The 23,667-nt window shown below is 48.2% G+C and overlaps 1 protein-coding gene across 2 annotated transcripts in view; it reads left to right on the top strand.

The window, feature by feature from the left end:
- uggt2 (UDP-glucose glycoprotein glucosyltransferase 2) overlaps positions 1-23,667 on the top strand; it is a 685,376-nt gene that overhangs the window by 356,122 nt on the left and 305,587 nt on the right. The gene's annotated exons all lie outside the window — the stretch shown is intronic.

The raw sequence follows: 23,667 nt of genomic DNA on the forward strand, positions 1-23,667 counted from the left end.
CAAGACATTGCCATGCTGTTCATGCATTTGAAATATGATTGTCTGGTAATTGGACACCAGGTTCAGTTTACAAAAGACTGATTTACATTCATATTGATGGGCTTAACATTAGCCTAATGTAAATCAGTCTTTTGTAAACTGAATCTGGTGTCCAACTGTATGTATTCCAGGCTGTTAAAAGAAGCAAGTGAGGAAATAACGGAGGCTCTGACCATCATTTTCCAATCCTCACTGGATACAGAGGATTGGAAAACTGCTAACGTTGTACCGTTGTTTAAAAAGAGAGCGAGGGATAGACTGAGTAATTATTGGCCAGTCAGTTTAACGTCGGTGGTGGGCAAATTATTGGAATCATATCTGAGGGACATGATAAACCGTCACTTAGAAAGGCACGGAGTAAAAGGACAGTCAGCATGGATTTGTTAAGGAAAGGTCATGTCTAACTAACTTGATTGAATTTTTTGAGGAGGTAAAAAGGAGGGTTGATGAGGATAGTGCATGGATTTTAGCAAGACTTTTGACAAGGTCCCACATGGCAGACTGGTCAAAAAAGTACGAGCCCATGCGATCCAAGGGAAAGTGGCTAGTTGGATCCAAAATTGGCTCAGTGGCAGGAAGCACAGGGTAATGGTCGACGGGCGTTTTTGTGACTGGAAGACTGTTTCCAGCGGGGTTCCGCAGGGCTCAGTACTAGGTCCCTTGTTTTTTGTGGTATATGTTAATGATTTGGACTTAAATGTAGGGGGCATGATTAAGAAGTTTGCAGATGATACAAAAATTGGCCGCGTGGTTGATAGTGAGAAGGAAAGTTGTAAACTGCAGGAAGATATCAGTGGATTGGTCAGGTGGGCAGAAAAGTGGCAAATGGAATTCAATCTGGAGAAGTGTGAGGTAATGCATTTGGGGAGGGCAAACAAGGCAAGGGAGTACACAATAAATGGGAGGATACTGAGAGGTGTAGAGGAAGTGAGGGACCTTGGTGTGCATATGCACAGATCCCTGAAGGTAGCAGGACAGGTAGATAAGGTGGTTAAGAAGACATATGGAATACTTTCCTTTATTTGCCGAGGAATAGACTATAAGTGCAGGGAGGTTATGCTAGAACTGTATAAAACACGAGTTAGACTGCAGCTTGAGTACTGCATACAGTTCTGGTCACCACATCACAGGAAGGATGTAATTGCACTAGAGAGGGTACAGAGGAGATTTACGAGGATGTTGCCAAGACTGGAGAATTTTAGCTATGATGAAAGATTGGATAGGCTGGGGTTGTTTTCTTTGGAACATAGGAGGCTGAAGGGTGATCTAACTGAGGTGTACAAAATTATGAGGGGCCTAGATAGAGTGGATAGGAAGGATCTATTTCCCTTAGCAGAGAGGTCAATAGCCAGGGGGCATAGATTTAAAGTGATTGGTAGAAGGATTAGAGGGGAGCTGACGAAAAAAAATTTTACCCAGAGGGTGGTGGGGGTCTGGAACTCACTGCCTGAATGGGTGGTAGAGGCAGAAACCCTCAACTCATTTAAAAAGTACCTAGATATGCATCTGAAGTGCCATAACCTAGAGGGCTACGGGCCAAATGCTGGAATGTGGGATTAGGCTGGCTCATTTTCGGCCGGCACGGACACGGTGGACCGAATGGCCTCCTTCTGTGCCGTAAATTTTCTATGATTCTATGCCCAACAGTCATCACATTTGGAATGCATGGTCATTTCATTACCAAAGAATTTACAGAACCAAAATCAAACTTCTGCAAATTCAGCATTCCCATTGTTTTAGTACAGATACAACTTTCATATCATATTAGTCAGTGTTAGAAATTATGAGGCATGTTCAAAAATATTGGGCCAGATTTTGCTGTGAAAATGACGAGGCTAACAGCGCTCACTGATATTTCTGTGCAAATGGTACAGCAACTTCCGCAACTGCACGTGTGCATTTAAACGCGGAAGTTGCTATACCAGACGCCCTGCTCCTCCGTAAGCTCCGCGAAGACGGCATTTCACCATCTGGCTCCCCATTCAAATGAATGGAACAGCGTGAAATTCCTGCACTGGCGCCATACATGTTGTGGTAAGTCTTGATGACTGCCAAGCAACCTCTCTGGCCCTCAAAATTAACGTTAACAAGTGTGGAGTCTCATTCCTTCAGATTTTAATTGTTGTTGGACATTTAAAAAAAAATTAAATACATTTTTTTTTACTTTTTCTTTCTGTCTCTTTTAGCTCTGTCTCTTAATTCAATATTTCTTTCCCTCTCTTTATTTCTTTCTCTGTACCTGATTTGACATTGAATTCACTATTCTAACTTACACTTCCTGGTTCAGTCTCTGTGTGGCTTATTATCATGCTTCAATCTGATTGGTTAAGGGGATGGACAGTTGTTTGTCCTGTTCACACAGGCACCATTCTTTTGGCTCTCTGATTTACAGAAAGTTGCCGTGCAAAAGCTCACAGAAAGTCGAAGGGCAAGTGCAAGTCAGGCGCCGTTTGTCCGCCGGTCACGGCAAAATCCCCCAGCAGGTGTGCCAGTTGGTAAGGTCACTGTGAGACAAGGATGGGGTTGGGGTTGCTTCTTATAAGGAGATAGCACCGAATGCCTCGATAGGCCCGTCAAAGAATGTAGAATGGGTAGCTATGGGCTTATTCAAGAGGAATTGAAGCCTGGAACAGTGGCAGGAGAATGGGAAGGCAGAGGAGTTGGGATGGATTGGGTTAGGGATTAGATATTGGGCAGTATGGGCGCACTCCTGTCTTTAGGATGCTTGGACCTCTTTGGGGACTGACCAGCACTGCATTAGCTAAGAAAATATTAACGGCAGATCTGAATCTTCTGACACCGGCAACAGACAAGAGCTTAATTTTAATATGTAAATCTGTTGTAATAGGGTGCATATTCGTGCATGCACAATTTCCTATATTTCTTGGTGGGACTGCACTATTCTTTGAGTTTGCCAGTATAAAATGGACAATGGACTTGCACTTATATACCATCTTTCATGTTGTCCCAAAGCGTTTCACAGCCAATGAGGTCATTTTGAAGTGAAGGTATGTGGCAGCCAGTTCGCACACATCAAAGTCCCACAAACAGCAATGAGTTATTTCAGTGGTGTTGGTTGGGGGTTAAATGTTTGCCAGAACACTGGGAGAACTCCCCTATTCTTCTTTGAATATGTTGTGGGATATTTTATGTCCACTTTAGTTTAACGTCTCATCTAAAAGATGGCACCACTGACAGCACAGCACTCCCTCAAATACTATACTGAAGTGTCTGCCTAGATAGATTCTGTGCTCAAGTTGGCCTTGAATCCATAACCGTCTGGCTGAGAAGCGAGAGTTCTACCACTAATACATTTGCCACTAGCCACATCATTCCATTTCTGATTAGCAAATAAAAAACGAGTTAGAGAACCATGTGATCTTATATTTATATTATACTTATGTGAGGTGAAAGGGACAGAGGAACTTAAAACATTTACAATCACCAGGGAAAGGGTTTTGAAAAAAATATTAGAACTAAAAGCTGACAAGTCCCCAGGTCCTGACGGACTTCATCCTAGGGTCTTAAAAGAAGTGGCTGCAGAGATAGTAGATGTATTAGTATTAATTTTCCAAAATTCCCTAGCTTCTGGAAGGGTCCCATCAGATTGGAAAAAAGCAAATGTAAGTCCTCTATTCAAGAAAGGAGGGAGACAGAAAGCAGGAAACTACAGGCCAGTCAGCTTAACATCTGTCATAGGGAAAATGCTAGAATATATTATTAAGGAGGTTACAGCAGGGCACTTAGAAAATCTCAATGCAATCAAGCAGAGTCAACACAGCTTTGTGAAAGGGAAATCGTGTTTGACTAATTTATTAGAGTTCTTTGAGGAAGTAACAAGCGACGTGGATAAAGGGGATCCTATGGATGTGGTGTACTTGGATTTCCAGAAGGCTTTTGACAAGGTGCCACATCAAAGGCTACTACACAAAATAAGAGTTCATGGTGTAAGGGGTAACATATTAGCATGGATAAAGGATTGGTTAGCTAACAGGAAACAGAGAGTAGGCATAAATGGGTCATTTTCAGGTTGTCAAGATGTTATGAGTGGAGTGCCACAGGGATCAGTGCTTGGGCCTCAACTATTTACAATCTATATCAATGACTTGGATGAAGGGACCGAATGCATGGTTGCTAAATTTGCTGATGACACAAAGGTAGGTAGGAAAGTAAGTTGTGAAGGGGACGTAAAGAGTCTGCAAAGGGATATGGATAGGTTAAGTGAGTGGGCAAAAATTTGGCAAATGGAATATAATGTGGGAAAATGTGAACTTGTCCACTTTGGCAGAAGCAATAGAAAAGCAGTATATTATTTAAATAGAGAGAGATTGCAGAACTCTGAGGTACAGAGGGATCTGGATATCCTAGTACATGAATCACATCGTTGTGAACGATGTGAAAAATTTTTTCACATCGTTCACCTGAGGAAGGAGGTAGCCTCCGAAAGCTTGTGAATTTAAAATAAAATTGCTGGACTATAACTTGGTGTTGTAAAATTGTTTACAATTGTCAACCCCAGTCCATCACCGGCATCTCCACATCACAAAAAGTTAGTATGCAGGTACAGCAAGTGATTGGGAAGGCAAATGGAATGTTGTCATTTATTGCAAGGGGAATGGAATATAAAAGTAGAGATATTTTGCTACAGTTGTACAGGGCATTGGTGAGACCACATCTAGAATACTGTGTGCAGTTTTGGTCTCCTTATTTAAGAAAGGACATAATTGCTTTGGAGGCGGTTCAGAGAAGGTTCACTGACTGATTCCTGGGATGAGGGACTTATCTTATGAGGAAAGGTTGGACAAGTTGGGCCTGTATACACTGGAGTTTAGAAGAATGAGAGGTGATCTTGTTGAAACATATAAGATCCTGAGGGGACTTGAAGGGGTAGATGCTGGGAGGTGTTTCCCCTTGTGGGAGAGACTAGAACTAGGGGTCACAGTTTAAAAATAAGGGGTCTCCCATTTAAGGCAGAGATGAGGAGAAATTTTTTCTCTCAGAGGGTCGTGAGTCTGTGGAACTCCCTTCCCCAGAGAGCAGTGGAGGCAGGGTCATTGAAAATTTTTAAGGCTGAATTAGATAGCTTCCTAATTAACATGGGAATCAAAGGTTATAGTAGGTAGATGGGAAAGTAGGGTTGAGGTCGCCATCAGATTAGCCATGGTCTTATCAAATGGCAGAGCAGGCTCGAGCGGCCAAAAGGCCTACTCCTGCTCTTAGTTTGTATGTTCGTATTCACACGGCATATAGGAACAGGCCATTCAGCCCCACAAGCCTGTTCTGCCATTCAACCAGATCATAGCTGATCCTACCTCAATTTCATTAACCTGCCTTCACTCCATATCATTTTTTAAAAAATTTTTTATTCGTTCACGGGATGTGGGCGTCGCTGGCAAGGCCGGCATTTATTGCCCATCGCTAATTGCCCTCGAGAAGGTGGTGGTGAGCCGCCTTCTTGAACCGCTGCAGTCCGTGTGGTGACGGTTCTTCCACAGTGCTGTTAGGAAGGGAGTTCCAGGATTTTGACCCAGCGACAATGAAGGAACGGCGATATATTTCCAAGTCGGGATGGTGTGTGACTTGGAGGGGAACGTGCAGGTGGTGTTGTTCCCATGCGCCTGCTGCCCTTGTCCTTCTAGGTGGTAGAGGTCGCGGGTTTGGGAGGTGCTGTCGAAGAAGCCTTGGCGAGTTGCTGCAGTGCATCCTGTGGATGGTGCACACTGCAGCCACAGTGCGCCGGTGGTGAAGGGAGTGAATGTTTAGGGTGGTGGATGGGGTGCCAATCAAGCGGGCTGCTTTATCTTGGATGGTGTTGAGCTTCTTGAGTGTTGTTGGAGCTGCACTCATCCAGGCAAGTGGAGAGTATTCTATCACACTCCTGACTTGTGCCTTGTAGATGGTGGAAAGGCTTTGGGGAGTCAGGAGGTGAGTCACTCGCCGCAGAATACCCAGCCTCTGACCTGCTCTCGTAGCCACAGTATTTATATGGCTGGTCCATTTAAGTTTCTGGTCAATGGTGACCCCCAGGATGTTGATGGTGGGGGATTCGGCGATGGTAATGCCGTTGAATGTCAAGGGGAGGTGGTTAGACTCTCTCTTGTTGGAGATGGTCATTGCCTGGCACTTATCTGGCGCGAATGTTACTTGCCACTTATCAGCCCAAGCCTGGATGTTGTCCAGGTCTTGCTGCATGCGGGCTCGGACTGCTTCATTATCTGAGGGGTTGCGAATGGAACTGAACACTGTGCAGTCATCAGCGAACATCCCCATTTCTGACCTTATGATGGAGGGAAGGTCATTGATGAAGCAGCTGAAGATGGTTGGGCCTAGGACACTGCCCTGAGGAACTCCTGCAGCAATGCCCTGGGGCTGAGATGCTTGGCCTCCAACAACCACTACCATCTTCCTTTGTGCTAGGTATGACTCCAGCCACTGGAGAGTTTTCCCCCTGATTCCCATTGACTTCAATTTTACTAAGGCTCCTTGGTGCCACACTCGATCAAATGCTGCCTTGATGTCAAGGGCAGTCACTCTCACCTCACCTCTGGAATTCAGCTCTTTTGTCCATGTTTGGACCAAGGCTGTAATGAGGTCTGGAGCCGAGTGGTCCTGGCGGAACCCAAACTGAGCATCGGTGAGCAGGTTATTGGTGAGTAAGTGCCGCTTGATAGCACTGTCGACAACACCTTCCATCACTTTGCTGATGATTGAGAGTAGACTGATGGGGCGGTAATTGGCCGGATTGGATTTGTCCTTTTTTTTGTGGACAGGACATACCTGGGCAATTTTCCACATTGTCGGGTGGATGCCAGTGTTGTAGCTGTACTGGAACAGCTTGGCTAGAGGCGCAGCTAGTTCTGGAGCACAAGTCTTCAGCACTACAGCTGGGATGTTGTCGGGGCCCATAGCCTTTGCTGTATCCAGTGCACTCAGCCGTTTCTTGATATCACGTGGAGTGAATCGAATTGGCCGAAGACTGGCTTCCGTGATGGTGGGGATATCCGGAGGAGGCTGAGATGGATTATCCACTCGGCACTTCTGGCTGAAGATGGTTGCAAACGCTTCAGCCTTGTCTTTTGCACTCACGTGCTGGACTCCGCCATCATTGAGAATGGGGATGTTTGCAGAGCCTCCTCCTCCCGTTAGTTGTTTAATTGTCCACCACCATTCACGACTGGATGTGGCAGGACTGCAGAGCTTTGATCTGATCCGTTGGTTGTGGAATCGCTTAGCTCTGTCTATAGCATGTTGCTTCCGCTGTTTAGCATGCATGTAGTCCTGAGTTGTAGCTTCACCAGGTTGGCACCTCATTTTTAGGTACACCTGGTGCTGCTCCTGGCATGCTCTTCTACACTCCTCATTGAACCAGGGTTGATCCCCTGGCTTGTTGGTAATGGTAGAGTGAGGAATATGCCGGGCCATGAGGTTACAGATTGTGCTGGAATACAATTCTGCTGCTGCTGATGGTCCACAGCGCCTCATGGATGCCCAGTTTTGAGCTGCTAGATCTGTTCTGAATCTATCCCATTTAGCATGGTGGTAGTGCCACACAACACGTTGGATGGTGTCCTCAGTGCGAAGACGGGATTTCATCTCCACGAGGACTGTGCGGTGGTCACTCCTACCAATACTGTCATGGACAGATGCATTTGCGACAGGTAGATTGGTGAGGACGAGGTCAAGTAAGTTTTTCCCTCGTGTTGGTTCGCTCACCACCTGCCGTAGGCCCAGTCTAGCACCTATGTCCTTCAGGACTCGGCCAGCTCGGTCAGTAGTGGTGCTACTGAGCCACTCTTGGTGATGGACATTGAAGTCCCCCACCCAGAGTACATTTTGTGCCCTTGCTACCCTCAGTGCTTCCTCCAAGTGGTGTTCAACATGGAGGAGGACTGATTCATCAGCTGAGGGAGGACGTAGGTGGTAATCAGCAGGAGGTTTCCTTGCCCATGTTTGACCTGATGCCATGAGATTTCATGGGGTCCAGAGTCAATGTTGAGGACTCCCAGGGCCACTCCCTCCTGACTGTATATCACTGTACCGCCACCTCTGGTGGGTCTGTCCTGCCGGTGGGACAGGACATACCCAGGGATGGTGATGGAAGAGTCTGGGATGTTGGCTGAAAGGTATGATTCTGTGAGTATGGCTATGTCAGGCTGTTGCTTGACTAGTCTGTGGGACAGCTCTCCCAATTTTGGCACAAGTCCCCAGATGTTGGTAAGGAGGACCTTGCAGGGTCGACTGGGCTTGGTGTTTTGCCGTTGTCGTGTCCGGTGCCTAGTGGTCCGATGCCGGGTGGTCCGTCCGGTTTCTATTCTTATTGTGACTTTTCGTAGCGAGATTTTACAACTGAGTGGCTTGCTAGGCCATTTCAGAGGGCAATTAAGAATCAACCACATTGCTGTGGGTCTGGAGTCACATATAGGCCAGACCGGGTAAGGGCGGCAGGCTTCCTTCCCTAAAGGACATTAGTGAACCAGATGGGTTTTTGCGACAATCCGGTAGTTTCATGGCCATCATTACTGATCATTGATTACCATTATCTAACAAAAATCTACCAATCTCGGTCTTGAAAGTTTCAATTGACCTCAGCATCCACAGCCTTTTAGGGGAGAGGGTAATGATTTGCACTGGTCTTTGTGTGGAAAATTGCTCCTAAATCGCCTAGCTCTAATTGTAAGATTATGCCCCCTTATTCTGAATTCCCCACCACAGCAAATAGTTTCTCTGTATCCACCCCATTGAATCCCTGGCTCATTGTAAACACCTAAGTTAGAACACCCCTCAACCTTCTAAACTGAAGGGAATACAAGCCAGGTTTATGTAATGTGGCCTCATAATTTAAGCCCTGGTGTAATTCTGGTGAAACTGTACAGTACCCCTTCCGATCCAATATATTGTTTCTGAGGTTCAATGCCCAAAACTGAATGCAGTACTTTAGATGGGGTCCGACCAAGGTTCTGTCCAACTGAAGCATCACTTCCTTACTTTTGAATTCCAACGCCCTTGAGATAAAATCCAACATTCTATTAGCCTTTCTGATTACATTTTGTATCTGTACAAAAGCTTTTACTGATTGTGGACATGGACACCCAAATCCTTTTGCTCCTCCACAGTTCATAGTTTCTCGCCATTAAATTGGATGACCTCACACTTCCCCACATTGAACTCCATCTGCCACAGTTTTGCCTACTCACCTAATCTGTTTTATGTCCCTTTGTAACTTCCTGTCACACAAGATTAGGGCTCTTGGGATTGGGGGTAATATATTAGCATGGATTGAGGATTGTTTAACAGACAGAAATCAGAGAGTAGGAATAAATGGGTCATTTTCAGGTTGGTAGGTTGTAACTGTTGGGGTGCCAAAGGGATCGGTGCTTGGGCCTCAGCAATTTACAATCTATATCAATGACTTGGATGAAGGGACCAAGTGTAATGTATCTAAGTTTGCTGACTATACAAAGCTAGGGGGAAAGTAAGCTGTGAGGAGGACGCATTGCTATCGCCGAATCCCCCACCATCAACATCCTGGGGGTCACCGTTGACCAGAAACTTAACTGGACCAGCCACATAAATACTGTGGTTACAAGAGCAGGTCAGAGGCTGGGTATTCTGTGGCGAGTGACTCACCTCCTGACTCCCCAAAGCCTTTCCACCATCTACAAGGCACAAGTCAGGAGTGTGATGGAATACTCTTCACTTGCCTGGATGAGTGCAGCTCCAACAACACTCAAGAAGCTCGACACCATCCAGGACAAAGCAGCCCGCTTGATTGGCACCCCATCCACCACCCTAAACATTCACTCCCTTCTCCATCAGCGCACCGCAGCAACTCACCAAGGCTTCTTCGACAGCACCTCGAACCCGCGTCCTCCACTACCTAGAAGGACAAGATGTGGAGATGCCGGTGATGGACTGGGGTTGACAATTGTAAACAATTTTACAACACCAAGTTATAGTCCAGCAATTTTATTTTAAATTCACAAGCTTTCGGAGGCTTCCTCCTTCGTCAGGTAAATGTTCAGGAGCTCCTTGAAGCCTACGCATTTATACATCACAGAACAATACATGGTGTTTACAGACTGCCCCTGCAACTGCCCGTTGCCAAGGCAATCACCGTGTTCAGACAGAGAGGTGTCACCTGCAGAACCCCCGAATACACATTCAACAAAAAAACAAACAGGAAAAAAAAACAGAGAGAGGCAGAAACATCCGGAAGGCAGAGAAAGCTTTCTCTGCCTTCCGGATGTTTCTGCCTCTCTCTGTTTTTTTTTCCTGTTTGTTTTTTTGTTGAATGTGTATTCGGGGGTTCTGCAGGTGACACCTCTCTGTCTGAACACGGTGATTGCCTTGGCAACGGGCAGTTGCAGGGGCAGTCTGTAAACACCATGTATTGTTCTGTGATGTATAAATGCGTAGGCTTCAAGGAGCTCCTGAACATTTACCTGACGTAGAAGGACAAGGGCAGCAGGCACATGGGAACAACACTACCTGAACGTTCCCCTCCAAGTCACACACCATCCCAACTTGTAAATATATCGCCATTCCTTCATCGTCGCTGGGTCAAAATCCTGGAACTCCCTACCTAACAGCACTGTGGGAGAAACTTCACCTCACGGATTGCAGCGGTTCAAGAAGGTTGCTCACCACCACCTTCTCAAGGGCAGTTTGGGATGGGCAATAAATGCTGGCCTTGCCAGCGACGCCCACATCCCATGAACATTTTTTTTTAAAAGTGTCTGCAAAGGGATATGGGCAGGTTAAGTGAGTGGGCAAGAAGGTGGCAGATGGAGTATAAAGTGGGGAAATGTGAAGTTATATTCACTTTGGTCGGAAAAATAGAAAAACTGAATTTTTTTAAATAGTAAGAAACTTTTTTTTTATTCATTCATGGGATGTGGGCATCGCGAGCAAGGCCAGCATTTATTACCCATCCTTATTTGCCCTTGAAAAGTTGGTGGTGAGCCACCTACTTGAACTGCTGCAGTCCTTATAGAATCATAGAATCATAGAAGTTTACAACATGGAAACAGGCCCTTCGGCCCAACATGTCTTGATGGCCGGCGCGGACACGATGGGCCGAAGGACCTCTATCCGTGCTGTATAACTCTATGACTCTATGTCCATGTCGCCCAGTTTATACCACTAAGCTAGTCCCAATTGCTTGCACTTGGCCCATATCCCTCTATACCCATCTTACCCATATAACTGTCCAAATGCTTTTTAAAAGACAAAATTGTACCCGCCTCTACTACTGCCTCTGGCAGCTCATTCCAGACACTCACCACCCTTTGAGTGAAAAAATTTCCCCTCTGGACCCTTTTTTTATCTCTCCCCTCTCACCTTAAATCTATGTCCCCTCGTTATAGACTCCCCTACATTTGGGAAAAGATTTTGACTATCTACCTTATCTATGCCCCTCATTATTTTATAGACTTCTATAAGATCACCCCTTAACCTCCTACTCTCCAGGGAAAAAAGTCTCAGTCTATCCAACCTCTCCCTATAAGTCAAACCATCAAGTCCCGGTAGCATCCTAGTAAATTTTTTCTGCACTCTTTCTAGTTTAATAATATCCTTTCTATAATAGGGTGACCAGAACTGTACACGGTATTCCAAGTGTGGCCTTACTAATGTCTTGTACAACTTCAACAAGACATCCCAACTCCTGTATTCAATGTTCTGACCAATGAAACCAAGCATGCCGAATGCCTTCTTCACCACCCGATCCACCTGTGACTCCACTTTCAAGGAGCTATGAACCTGTACTCCTAGATCTCTTTGTTCTATAACTCTCCCCAACGCCCTACCATTAACGGAGTAGGTCCTGGCCCGATTCGATCTACCAAAATGCATCACCTCACATTTATCTAAATTAAACTCCATCTGCCATTCATCAGCCCACTGGCCCAATTTATCAAGATCCCGTTGCAATCCTAGATAACCTTCTTCACTGTCCACAATGCCACCAATGTCATCTGCAAACTTACTAACCATTCCTCCTAAATTCTCATCCAAATCATTAATATAAATAACAAATAACAGTGGACCCAGCACCGATCCCTGAGGCACACCGCTGGTCACAGGCCTCCAGTTTGAAAAACAACCCTCTACAACCACCCTCTGTCTTCTGCCGTCAATCCAATTTTGTATCCAATTGGCTACCTCACCTTGGATCCCGTGAGATTTAACCTTATGTAACAACCTACGGTACCTTGTCAAAGGCTTTGCTAAAGTCCATGTAGACCACGTCTACTGCACGTCTACTGCACAGCCCTCATCTATCTTCTTGGTTACCCCTTCAAAAAACTTAATCAAATTTGTGAGACATGATTTTCCACTCACAAAACCATGCTGACTGTTCCTAATCAGTCCCTGCCTCTCCAAATGCCTGTAGATCCTGTCTCTCAGAATACCCTCTAACAACTTACCCACTACAGATGTCAGGCTCACCGGTCTGTCGTTCCCAGGCTTTTCCCTGCCGCCCTTCTTAAACAAAGGCACAACATTTGTACCCTCCAATCTTCAGGCACCTCACCTGTAGCTGTCGATGATTCAAATATCTCTGCTAGGGGACCCGCAATTTCCTCCCTAACCTCCCATAACATCCTGGGATACATTTCATCAGGTCCCTGCACTACCTGCCTGCATCTCTTACTCTGCCTGGTGGTCACCCATTCACTTCCTGCCTGTACACCCTTTACCTGCAGTGTGACCAACTCGCTAAACGTGCTATCCACGAGATTCTCTGCATCGCGGATGCTCCACAGTGAATCCACCCGCAGCTCCAGCTCCGAGATACGATCGGTCAGTAGCTGCAGGTGGACACACTTCCTGCACACATGATCGGCAGGGACACTGGTCGTGTCCATGACTTCCCACATCTTGCAGGAGGGGCATATCACGGGTGCGAGGTCTGCTGCCATAACTTGCCTTAGCTTAGTTACCCCTTTTAAATTATGTTGAAATTAGAAAATGTTAACTATACTAGGGACCTAGGTTCACTAAGAAAAAACACTACCTGCTATAAAACCTGCAGACCTTAAGTTTAGTTAATTAGTTAATTATAAATGTGGTTATGTTACCTGGTTTTATTGTAACTTAGCCCACAGTTCTAAGAAAAAGAAATACTCACCACCGACCACCCACCTGCTTTACCTGTGACGTCACTCTTTGATTTTTTTTTTTGATCAGAACCCGGTTGGTCCGCTCTCGCTCTGCGCTGTTTTTATCCCCGCTCCACTCTCGCTGTTTCCCGCCGCTCTGGTCCGCTCTCGCTCTGCGCTGTTTTTATCCCCGCTCCACTCTCGCTGTTTCCCGCCGCTCTGGTGAGCTCTCGCTCTGCGCTGTTTTTATCCCCGCTCTGCTCTCGCTGTTTCCCGCCGCTCTGGTGAGCTCTCGCTCTGCGCTGTTTTTATCCCCGCTCCGCTCTCGCTGTTTCCCGCCGCTCTGGTGAGCTCTCGCTCTGCGCTGTTTTTATCCCCGCTCCACTCTCGCTGTTTCCCGCCGCTCTGGTGAGCTCTCGCTCTGCGCTGTTTTTATCCCCGCTCTGCTCTCGCTGTTTCCCGCCGCTCTGGTGAGCTCTCGCTCTGCGCTGTTTTTATCCCCGCTCCACTCTCGCTGTTTCCCGCCGCTCTGGTGAGCTCTCGCTCTGCGCTGTTTTTATCCCCGCTCTCGCTCTGCGCTGTTTCCCGCCGCTCTGGTGAGCTCTCGCTCTGCGCTGTTTTTATCCCCGCTCTGCTCTCGCTGTTTCCCGCCGCTCTGGTGAGCTCTCGCTCTGCGCTGTTTTTATCCCCGCTCCACTCTCGCTGTTTCCCGCCGCTCTGGTGAGCTCTCGCTCTGCGCTGTTTTTATCCCCGCTCTCGCTCTGCGCTGTTTCCCGCCGCTCTGGTGAGCTCTCGCTCTGCGCTGTATTTATCCCCGCTCTGCTCTCGCTGTTTCCCGCCGCTCTGGTCCGCTCTCGCACTGCGCTGTTTTTATCCCCGCTGCGCTCTCGCTGTTTCCCGCCGCTCTGGTGAGCTCTCGCTCTGCGCTGTTTTTATCCCCGCTCCGCTCTCACTGTTTCCCGCCGCTCTGGTGAGCTCTCGCTCTGCGCTGTTTTTATCCTCGCTGCGCTCTCGCTGTTTCCCACCACTTGTGGTGAAGGTTCTCCCACAGTGCTGTTAGGTAGGAAGTTCCAGGATTTTGGCCCAGCGACGATGAAGGAATGGCGATATATTTACAAGTCAGATTGGTGTGTGATTTGGAGGGGAACATGCAGGTGGTGGTGTTCCCATGCGCCTACTGCCTTGTCCTTGTAGACGGTAGCAGCTGAGGGTTTGAGAGGTGCTGTCGAAGACGCCTTGGTGTGTTGCTGCAGTGTATCTTGTAGATGGTACACACTGCAGCACGGTGCAACGGTGGTGGAAGGAGTGAATGTTTAAGGTGGCAGATGGGGTGCCAATCTAACGGGCTGCTTTATCCTGGATGGTGTCGAGCTTCTTGAGTGTTGTTGCAACTGCACTCATTCAGGCAAGTGGAGAATATTCCATCACAATCCTGACTTGTGCCTTGTAGATGGTGGAAAAGCTTTGAGGAGTCAGGAGGTGAGTCACTCGCCGCAGAATACCCAGCCTCTGACCAGTTCTTGTAGCTACAGTAGTTTTGTGGCTGGTCCAGTTTAGTTTTTGGTCAATGGTGACCCCCAAGGATGTTGATGGTGGGGGATTCGACGATGGTAATGCCGTTGAATGTCAAGGGGAGATGGTTAGACTCTCTCTTGTTGGAGATGGTCATTGCCTGGCACTTGTCTGGCGCGAATGTTACTTGCCACTTATGAGCCCAAGCCTGGATGTTGTCCAGGTCTTGCTGCATGCGGGCTCGGACTGCTTCATTATTTGAGGGTTTGCAAATGGAACTCAACACTCTGCAATCATCAGCGAACATCCCCATTTCTGACCTTATGACAGAGGGAAGGTCATTGATGAAGCAGCTGAAGATGGTTGGGCCTCGGACACTGCCCTGAGGAACTCCTGCAGCAATGTCCTGGGGCTGAGATGATTGGCCTCCAACAACCACTACCATATTCCTTTGTGCTAGGTATGACTCCAGCCACTGGAGAGTTTTCCCCCCTGATTCCCATTGACTTCAATTTTACTCGAGCTCCTTGGTGCCACACTCGGTCAAATGCTGCCTTGATGTCAAGGGCAGTCACTCTCACCTCACCTCTGGAATTCAGCTCTTTTGTCCCTGTTTGGACCAAGGCTGTGTTGAGGTCTGGAGCCGAGTGGTCCTGGCGGAACCCAAACTGAACATCGGTGAGTAGCTGAGTAAGTGCCGCTTGATAGCACTTTCGACGACACCTTCCATCACTTTGCTGATGATTGAGAGTAGAATGATGGGGCAGTAATTGGCCGGATTGGATTTGTCCTGCTTTTTGTGGACAGGACATACCTGGGCAATTTTCCACATTATCGGATGAGTGCCAGTGTTGTAGCTATTAAATGTTGGTGTTCAGATGGATTTGGATGTCCTTGTACATGAAACACAAAGTTAACGTGCAGGCAAATGGTATGTTGTTCTTTATTGCAAGGGGGTTGGAATACAAGACTAAGGTAGTCTTGCTGCAATTGTACATTAGTGTGACCTCACCTGGAGTACTGCGTACAGTTTTGGTCTCCTTACCTAAGGAAGGATATACTTGCCTTAAAGGCGGTGCAATGAAGTTTCACTAGATTGATTCCTGGGATGAGAGGTTTGTCCTATATGGAAAGGTTGAGTAGAATGGACCTAAACTCTCTGGAGTTTAGAAGAATGAGAGGTAATCTCATTGAAACATATAAGATTCTGAGGTGGCCTGACAGGGTAGATGCTGAGAGGATGTTTCCCCTGGTTGGAGAGTCCAGTACTAGGGGACATAATCACAAGATAAGGGCCGGACATTTAGCTCTGAGATGAGGAGGAATTTCTTCACTCAGAGAGTTGTGAATCTTTGGAATTCTCTACCCCAGAGGGCTGTGGATGCTCAGTTGTTGAGTATATTCAAGACTGAGATCGATAGATTTTGGACTCTAAGGGAATGAAGGGATATTGGGATTGGGCGGGAGAGTTGAATTGAGGTCGAAGATCAGCCATGATCTCAATGAATGGTGGAGCAGGCTCGAGGGGCCGTCTGGCCTACCTGCTCCTATTTCTTATGCTCTTATGTTCCCATCTACATTATTTACAGTGCCTCCTAACTTAGCGTCATCCTTAAACTTGGATATATAACTCTCTATTCCTTCATCCAAGTCATTTATAAAGTCGTTAAAACCTGAGGCCCCAGTACAGATCCCCAGGGAACATCTCTTGTCACATCACACCAATCAGAGTTCATTCCCTTTATCCTTACTCTCTGTCCCCTACCTCCCAACCAATTACCAGCCTATTTCACAAGGTTACCGCCAATACTAGCTTTTATATTTGCTAGTAAGGTCATGTGAAACCTTATCAAATACCTTCTGGACACTCCCCTATCCACCAAGTTAGTGACTACATCTATTCATTCAACTATATTACTCAGACATGACCTACCCTTCACAAATCCATGCTGACTCTCTTTGATCAGCTCGTACCTATCCAAGTGCTCAGTCACTCTGGCCCCGATATTACCAGGGAGGCGGGTTGGCAGCGGGGGGTTGACTGGGCACGTGGGTAAACCGCCCTGTAAAATCGGTGGGTTCCCCATGCTATTGCGAGTAAATTGAAGCCACTTGGCTTCCAGGTTTCGGAAACCTGCGCAGTGGGCGTACTGCGCACCCGCATCACAGGCTGTCAGGTGCAGGAGCCCTATTTAAAGGGACAGTCCTCCAATGCTGTTCCTGCAGCAAACAAGCAAAACAGCAGCATTGAGCAGACCAGGGGAAAGGCTGCTCCCAGGTTTAGTGATGCCTCACTCCAGGTGTTACTGGATGGGGTGAGGAGGAGGACGGACATATTCTACCCGGCGGACGGGAGGAAGCGGCCTGCCTCTGCCACCAAGATGGCCTGGCTCGAGGTGGCAGAGAAGGTCACCAGCAACAGCCACGTCTCCCGCACATGGATCCAGTGCAGGAAGCGTTTCAATGACCTTACTAGGTCAGCCAAAGTGAGTACCACTTACTCATCCTCCTACACTCCGTTTTCCACATCACTGCCCCCACCCCCCAACTCCTTCGGGACTGCCAACACTACTCTATCACATCACTCCTCACACCCACTCAAAGCTCATCCTCAACTTACTTGCACTTACTCACTTCCCCAGTACTCATCGCACCACTACCACTCAACCCAATCCTCATACAATGTCATGGCTCTGTCTCATACCCTCCGATGCATCTCTTTCACGGTCAGCCTCAGCGGTTGGCCACGTCACCATCCCTCACTCACGCCTCTCTACTTTCTCCCCTTATAGGAGAAGAGAGCCCAGAATGCACGTGAGAGGGCCAAGACCGGAGGGGGGCCGTAACATCAGCACTCACAATAGCAAATGATGTTAACGTGCCTTGCCATCTTCAGCACCTCAACATCTGTCATCATGCTTAATATTACCTTCTGTTCTCTTACAGGGCCTTCAACAACTCCTGTGATGGCGGAGGGCGATTCCTCTGAGGAACTGCCGGTCTCTGAGGGGGCACCATCACATCTGAGCGAGCCATTCACCAGCGCAGATACACACACCTCGGTGGGTCCCCGTCCTCAGTTAGTTGGGGTTGCACATGGTGAGTCACCACACACGTGTGAGCACGAGCAGACACTGGAGTCTGCCTCAGTGGGAGCACTCCTCTTCAGGCTCTGCTCAGCTGGACACAGATGCTGAACCCTGGGGGCCATCCATGAAAATGAGAATGATCGAGGAGCAGCAGCACATTTGCGAGGTGCTGGAACAGGTGCCACACGCACTCTCCACAATCGCGCAGAGGATGGAGGGGTCCAACTCCTGCATGAGTGGAATGGTCGCACAGGTGCAGGAGCGGATCTCCGAGATACTGTCACAGGGACGTGAGGGCATCTCTGAAGTAGTGTCGCGGGTAAGTGCGGAAATGTCTGCGAAGGCTAGCCTCCATGGAGCTTGAAGCACGGCTCACCAGTGAGTCCATTAAGGCCCTGACAACGGCCCTTCGGATCCAGGGCAAACAACATTCTTCCGCCTTAAACAAGCAGGCAGATAAACCAGCACTGGCCTTACAAGGCTTCACACATGTCCTCCAAACTGTTGTCCAGCAAGGTGGTAGGAGTGACGTGGGCCTGGCTCAGAAGAGGGATGATGGCGAAAGGGGACATGGAAGTGGAGACGCCACTCAAAGCGTTTCCACGTCTCACCCGTTGCCCCCCCTCTCAACCAGTACCCACAATGCTGCCTCCTCTCCACGTGGTCGAGTCTGCCCCTGCACAGGTGCAGGTGGAGCAGTCTTTGGAGGGGCCCTCATGGGCACCGAAACCCAGAGGGCGTCGGCCCTAAGCATCTAATCGGTCAGGGCATGAACAAGAGCAACCTGCCACTACCTCTGCTGCAGCCACAGGGGTAGCACCATGTGGGAGTAGTAGGAAGCATAAGACAAAAGTTTTGTGAGCACAAACAGGATGCACAAGGGTGTTTGACGGTTTGTCATGTTTTTTATTTATATTTGATTTTGGTTGAACTCACATTAAATATTATATTGTCACCACTACTGCCATGTCTTGGCAATAAGTCCCTTTCATGAGGTTCTCCATGAACACCAACACTTGATGCCACCCATTGGGTCACCCTAGACTGGGTGTATGTGTAGTTGCACGACTATTTTGTGCAGGTGCCTGTGGCGCAGCACTGTGTTGTGGAGCTCCATGTGGCGGAGGTGGACACCATGCCTGGCGAGGCTGGTGATGTTGCTCGTCCTCGGATGAAGTGATGAATGCAGCTATGGTGCCCCCCATCCTGACAGTTTGAATTTGAGGGGGTCCGCAAAGTAGGTAAATGTGTTTGTACAGCAGAGTTTAAATTAATAATTTTGAGTGGAAAGACAAAGGTGTTGCAGCCAAAACTTCGTCTGAAGTGACAGAGTGCCCTGCTGCAATAAATGAGGTAATCCTTTGCATCTCTCACTGACTGCTGGCTGAAACACGTCTGCTCCAACAGGGAGTTTTTCCCACAGCACAGGAAACAAGCTGAGGATCCATGAAAATTGCAGCCCTGCCAAAATCTCCTGTCAATGACGTCTGCCAAGGACCTCAACTAGGTAAGTAAGTTTCTAAATTTTCATCCCGCCGGCTTTAATTGCCAGTGGGAGTCCCGCATGCGGGAGCTGCGCTTGGACCTTAATGCGTCACTGGGGAACCTGGAAGTGGGCGGGTTGGAGCCGGGCTCCAGACCCGCTCCAGGATTCCCCGATTTTACGAGCCCCCCGCCCCCAGCGCACCCGCTCGGCCATCCTAAAATCGACTCCTCTGTCTCTGATGATAGATTCCAGTTACTTCCTCACAACTGATGTTAAATGAAAGGGTCTGTAGTTTCCTGATTTCTCCGGCCCTCCCTTCTTAAATAATGAAGTTGCATTTGCAATTTTCCAATTCAAAGGCACAATTTCCAAATCTCGAGAGCTTTGGAAAATTATGACGAACGCATCTGAATTTTCTCACTTTTTTTTAATACTTTTGCCGGAAACTATCTTAAGTCTCATTATTTTCTCCATTACCATTTGTTACATATATTAAATCCAATAAGTTCCTCTCCTTGACTTATTTTTAGGTTCCTTTGTACCATTGGTATTTTGCCCTCTTCCTTTACTGTGAAAATGAATACAAAGTATTCATTTAACAAGTCTGCCATTACCTTATTATCCATTAGAGTCTCACCTGCATCCGTCTTCAAAGGGCTCTCATTCCCCTGTTCCACTCTCTTTCTGTTAATATATTTATAAAAACTCTTCCTGTTAGCTTTGATATCCCTTGCAAGTTTTTTTCATATTCCTTTTTGCACCTCATATTACTTTCTCTCACAGTGTAAGCCTTTTCTTTTAGCTTGTCTTACCTCATTTGTTGACTGTGGTTGTTTTAATTCACAAGTAAAGATTTTAAGGGTTAAATTCCATCGTGAATGAAAATGGGCACAGGCATTGTGGAAGCCGTGGCCGCTGGCGACGCTGGAGGGATTGATGATCAGGGTTTGAACCCAATCCTCCTCCTCTCTTCTCACTTCTACGTCATCCCACACACTCTGAATGAAGAGCTGCAGATGGTGCAAGAATACACTTCTTCCTCTCTCCTCTCCCCACACCACAACTAGCCCTTATCCCTTTTTCATTTCTGATCCCCAAGAAGTCGAAGCTGCAGAGCCAGAAGAGCATGAAGAAGAGAGTGATGATGAAGATGCACCGTCGCTTGATTTCACTCTCGCAGCCACCAGCTCAGTGACTGACACTCCGCAGGCTTTAGAGGCTAGGATAGAGGAGGGATCTGCACATGGTGCGACACTGGGCACAAGTGTGCAGAAGCCAGAGCCGGGGGAAACAATGCCAAGGGTGCCAGCTCGCCAGAAGACTCTAATTCTGCTACCGAGGACTCGCATAATGACTTCGATGAACTAGGCTACAGAAGATGGCTGATGGGCATGCAACAAGAAAATGCTTGGTGCACTGGGAAGCCTGCCGGAAAGCTTAAATCACAATTTCAAGGAGCATGGAGGAGTCCACCTCCAATTTGGCGCATGGCTTTACGCAGAACTTGGAGCCCATCCTTTGCAACGTTGGACAGGTGGTCATCTTGATCAGCACAGCTGTGGAACCCACCATCACGCAGCACCTGATGACCAATCTGCCAGCACATACTGCCATCATAGCTCTGGGTGCCACTGTTGAAAGAGGCTTCCAAGGTGTTACAGCAGTCCAGCAATCTATTCTTCAACAGATCACTAGGATTGCTGAGGCGCTGCCCCAGGAGAGTGGCATTGGCTCCAAGGAAGAGGAACCTGCTGCCCTCTCTCAGGAGGACGGCCTTCCTGCATCCAACCCTGCCATTCCATCAGTGCCCTTGCTGTTGCCTGTCAGTCAGCCGGCCTAGACTACTGCAGCCCAGGCCAAGATGGTGCAGTCTGTAGCTGGACCCCCTGGGCCCTGAGCAGCTCGAAGTCATCCTCCCAAGGCCATCTGCTGTGTCATCAATTGAAGCTCAGCAACCTTCCTCCTCCCAAGCTCCAGCCACTGGGGAAGCACCTTGTAGAAGCACCAGGATAGAGAAAAGAACATGAAAGACAGGCAAAAAAAGGAATGCACAAGGGTGAAAAGTTTTATTTTGTATGCATAATGCAATGATTATTTTGATAAATTTTGATTTGACTTGGCATCTGGTGTTGGTTTTTATGTCTGCAGTCAGGTGAGGGAGGTTCCAATAATTGTTGACACAAAGAGGACAATGTAATGGTTATTGAAAGATGTATGGTGAGGAGTGTGGGAGTGCTGGTGCATGAGGAGGTGCCAGTGAGCTCAGTGGAAGTGCTCCTCAATGAGCTGATATTGTAGACCCTGGGCAGAAAGGTGTTTTCTAGGTTGCTGCCTCTATTCCTGCCCTTCTTCAACTTCTTCCTCTTCTTCCTCCTCTTCATGCTCCTCCTCCTCAGTTTGTCTGCTGACAGGTGGGGGCAAGGGCTGTTTCCTCATGATGGCGAGGTTGTATAGCATGCAGCAGATGATCACAAATCTGGATACCCACTCATTGCTTTACTGCAGGGCACCTCCTGAATGGTCCAGGCAATGGAAGTGTTGTTTGAGGATGTCGATTGTCTGCTCTATGATGTTCCTTGTGGCAGTATGGCTCTCAAAATCCTCTTGATGTGCATATGGACGCGGGTTCCTTACCAGAGTCATGAGCCATGTCAGGAAGGGGAGGGGGGGATAACCGTTGTCGCCCAAAAGCCAGCCTTTAACTTGGATTTACGAGGATGTTGCCAGGACTGAAGTATTTTAGCTATGAGGAAAGATTGGATAGGCTGGGGTGGTTTTCATTGAAACAGAGGAGGCTGAGGGGAGATTTAATTGAGGTATATAAAATTATGGGGGGCCTAGATAGAATGGACAGGAAGGACCTATTCGCCTTAGCAGAGAGGTCAATAACCAGGAGGCATAGGTTTAAAGTGATTGGTAGAAGGATTAGAGGGGAGGTGAGGAGAGATTTTTTTACCCAGAGGGTGGTGGGGGTCTGGAACTCACTGCCTGAAAGGGTGGTAGAGGCAGAAACCCTCATCGCATTTAAAGGGTACTTGGATGTGCACTTGAGGTGCCGTAACCTACAAGGCTATGGACCAAGAGCTGGAAAGTGGGATTAGTTGGATAGCTCTTTTTCTGTTGGCACAGACACAATGGGCCCGATTTTAGCACCCGCTATCGGGTGCGTTCTTGGCGGGGGGGCCTCGAAAATAGTGAAATCCAGGATCCCGAACGGATCCCGTCTCGATCCCGCCCACTTCCGGGTTCCCCGCTGATGCGCCGGCGTGCGCGCGCAGCCCCCGCTGGTGGGAATCCCGCAGGCAATTAAAGCCAGCGGGATGCCACTTGAGTGTATTTACTTAGCTATTTCAGGTCATTAACTGACCTGATTAAGGGACTATGTGGGATTTTGTATCAACATGGGACTGTTTCCCACACTGGGGGAAACACTCCCAAATCGAATGGACGTGTTGCAGCTGTCAGCCTGTGGCAGCTGCAAAGGTCCATTTGACAGGTGCGGGGGGGAGACCCTCACCCATTGCAGGAGGCCACTCTGTCACTTGGGACAAAGTTTGGCCTCCACCACCCTCCTCCTGACAAGAAAAGTCACCAACCTGCACACTTACCCCGGGGTCCGGAGACATGTACCTACCTTGCGGACCCCCTCAGATGTTCATCTTGCGGATGGGGGCTGCCGTAGCTGCAGTCATGACCTCCTCGGAGGGTGAACAGCATCACCAGCCTCGCCATCCACGCCGTCCACCTCTGACACGTGGAGCTCCACAACAGAGTGCTGTGACACATCCACCTGTATAGCAGGAGGGAGGGCTACCGCAGAGAGAGATGCGTCGCAGAGGGCACTACCCTCGCCACAGGTTCCACAGACCGAGGCTCAGCCTCCTGGACCTCTCTGAGCAGCAGTGCACACGGAGGCTCAGAGTCACTCGACACGTAGCCGTGGACATCTGCAGCCTCTTTCATGCCGAGCTGCTCCTGGCTGGCCCGTGCACCATCTTCCTACCTGTCGCTGTCAAAGTCACCACTGCCCTCCCGAACTTCTCCTCCACAGCCTTCCAGGGTGCAACTGGGGACATCGCCGATGTCTCTCAGTCGTCTGCGCAGAAGAGCCCTGCAAATACACCTATACCCACTCTGCAGTGACACAATGGGTGGCATCAGTTGTGGGTCCTCATAGTGATACCCAGGAGCGGGCATTATTGCACAAACCGGACAGGATTCGCGAAGACATGGCAGTAGTGGTGCCAATAGAATGTGTGATGTGAGTTGTTCTGAAATTCAATAGAAGTAAGAACCATGACAAACCCTCAAACACCCTTGTGCATCCCCTTCATGCTCACGACACGTTTGCCTTACGCTGCCTACTGCACATATGTGATGCATGCCTGTGGCTGCAGCACAGGTGGTGGCAGGTTGAGTGAGGCTGGCCGTGAGAGAG

This window comes from Heptranchias perlo, chromosome 6, assembly GCF_035084215.1.
Source record: "Heptranchias perlo isolate sHepPer1 chromosome 6, sHepPer1.hap1, whole genome shotgun sequence".
Lineage (NCBI taxonomy): Eukaryota > Metazoa > Chordata > Chondrichthyes > Hexanchiformes > Hexanchidae > Heptranchias > Heptranchias perlo.